At 34.1% G+C, this 2,500-nt stretch overlaps 1 protein-coding gene and 1 long non-coding RNA gene across 2 annotated transcripts in view; one reads left to right on the top strand and one right to left on the bottom strand.

Annotated features, from left to right (window-relative positions):
• The first annotated feature begins 368 nt into the window (after nucleotides 1–368).
• Nucleotides 369–2,500, top strand: part of LOC137967642 (uncharacterized) — a 2,190-nt gene continuing 58 nt past the window's right edge. The window contains exons 1-2 of the long non-coding RNA XR_011116547.1: nucleotides 369–2,075; nucleotides 2,146–2,500. The exon at nucleotides 2,146–2,500 is cut by the window's right edge and continues 58 nt beyond it. This is a non-coding gene — a long non-coding RNA (uncharacterized lncRNA). The remainder of the gene's footprint in view (nucleotides 2,076–2,145) is intronic.
• LOC137967640 (uncharacterized) overlaps nucleotides 2,075–2,500 on the bottom strand; it is a 4,593-nt gene continuing 4,167 nt past the window's right edge. Inside the window, exon 2 of the mRNA XM_068814160.1 lies at nucleotides 2,075–2,500. This exon is cut by the window's right edge and continues 827 nt beyond it. The gene's annotated coding sequence lies outside the window, so the exon portion shown is untranslated.

Below are 2,500 nucleotides of genomic sequence, written 5' to 3' on the forward strand. Positions count from 1 at the left end.
TACAATAAATGCTTAATCGCACAAAAGGACAATAAAACGTGTTAATTCCTTTATCTTGTTATTTTCAGGTTCTTGCCTTAGTGCATGACTGACCTGTATTATTTTCTAATTTTTTCGGTTTCAAATATGAAATCTTACTGCTAAATGTGTGAATAGTTCAAAGTAGAAGCATATCACCCCGGTGTGTACTCTTTTGCGATTTAGTTCTTAACTCGCTGATGTCACAATTGTGATTCCCCTGCACTATTTTCAATACTTCAGTGTGGACATAAAGTTTAATCTAAGTTCATAGTTCTTTTTAAAAATAATTACATGACACTGATTCTTTCACAACTTAAACCCAAATTTAGGTGCATTTGTGGAAACTGCTTAGCCATGACAACTGGGCGGGAAAGTGTTTGCTGTCGCAAACACCAAAAGTCATGTGATAAGATACCACCTGCCATGTCTTGTATCACAGAAAATGAGAATTTTAGTGCTGTATGTACAAATCCAGCTATCATCGAGACAGCTTTCAATCAGTATTTAGAAAACGAAGGCCCCATTGATGATGAACCACTAAATGAGTATGTATACAACATGCATCTTTGTTATGATAACATTGTTATGTAATTAATATTTTTTGAACATGAAAATGATGTTACTAAGTTATTTTGGACTCCAGGGGGGCTACTTCTTCACTCCCTATATTGGTCTTAGATTGTGATTCATATTTAAAACATGATCATTAATTTAGGGTAAATGGTTGGATTTTTTAAGGTCAAGTCTGAAAAATGAATGACCTTTTTTATATTAACTTGTACATCAACTTTCTAATTATAAGAAAAGGATGTCACTGTGGATAAGCCTTCTAATGTTAATGAATATCCAACCTTGAGAATAATTTATTTCACATTTCTCTCGGCATTAAGAATTGTTTTTTTCTCTCTGTCAGCACATACAGATATGTTGCTTATAGGCAATACACTTACTGGATTCACAAGAAGCTTGGCCGAAAAATAAGAATTGCTATTCCATCTTGTGTGGTAAAAAAAATTAGAGAAAGCTTCCCCAGTGAAAGTGGAAGTTATAGGGGCTTTGAATATGCCCATTAGAAGCCTGACAATGAATATTACATAGTATACTATCCGTTACAAATAATTACCATACATATGATTGCTCTTTCAAAACTTGTGTACCAGTATTTTCTTCATGTACTATACTATAGCATAGGATAAACAAAGGAGACTTTGCATATCTTTCGTACCTTTAGAGATTACAATTTTGTGTTTTGTAGGGATAAGAAAAGTTAGTCCCACTTATTGTACTAAAACTCTCATTTGCTATGCAACTGCTCTACTTTAAAGTGCACCTAACCCCAAAATATTTTTCTCGCTTAAATAAATCTTTGTACCTGTTCGAAACACATTGCGACCATTTTTTCCTTTTTCTAACAAATCCTGCCATTTTATAGGCTTTTTGTTTAATATGAATACATGATGCAGCAGATAACCTAGTAACCTTTGTGGCTGCCTTAGTTGGTGTTTTTAGAAGAATCCACCTTACAAGAAGGGTTTCTCTCTACTAACTAAAACATTCATTAATCAGTAGGTAGTTATGGGGAATAGTGTGTGTGTGGATGGTGAGTTGAGGGAAAATCATTGACAAAAGTTATGGTTAGTCTGTAAAATGAGGGGGAGATGTTCACAAAGCAAACTCTCAACCTCAAAATAAGGTTAACAAATGAAACAAACTCTGTGTGAAATTAAAAATGTAATCTCAGAAACAGTCAGATAGTACATGTGCGAAAAACTAAATCACATAGGAGGGATTAATAATATTTCACCATGGAAATTACTCGTTCTTAAAAATGGGAATAATAAAGATGAAAAATCTTTACACTAAAATCTTGGTTCTTCAATTAAAAAATATATGGAAAAAACTAAAGAAATCCCATGGAATATGAAACACCACTTCCACGAGGCAAATCCAAAAATCCCAAGGATAAAGACAAGCTGACTGCGACACCATTAGGCTCATAGGTGTCGGTTTTATAAGCACCAAGCCTTTGGATACTTTGTCCACAAAAATGGTATGTACTAAATAGTGCTGTTTAATGGAATGTTGTCACCAAGCCTTTGGATACTTTGTCCACAAAAATGGTAGGTAAATAGTGCCGTTTAATGGAATGTTGTCACCAGTCAGCTGCTGACATAATGGTAAGGGGAAACAAAAGAAATAATATTTTTGCACCCACTGTAACATTACATCACACTTAATTGAGTCACTTGACCATTTTAAACAAATTTCTGGCCCTGACATAACACAGCGACTTGATAAGATAAACTGCTCAAACTCCAGAATACTGGCATTTCAAACAGCAAACTATTTAACAACTTCTATTCCTATGCACTTCAAGAAAGCTGGAAGCTTGATATTTGCTACACACACTTTTATGAAAACTATCAATACATAGATACAGTGGCTGAAATTTCACTGAACAGATATGGCATACAGTGTA

The sequence above is a fragment of the Montipora foliosa genome, chromosome 8, assembly GCF_036669935.1.
Source record: "Montipora foliosa isolate CH-2021 chromosome 8, ASM3666993v2, whole genome shotgun sequence".
Classification (NCBI taxonomy): domain Eukaryota; kingdom Metazoa; phylum Cnidaria; class Anthozoa; order Scleractinia; family Acroporidae; genus Montipora; species Montipora foliosa.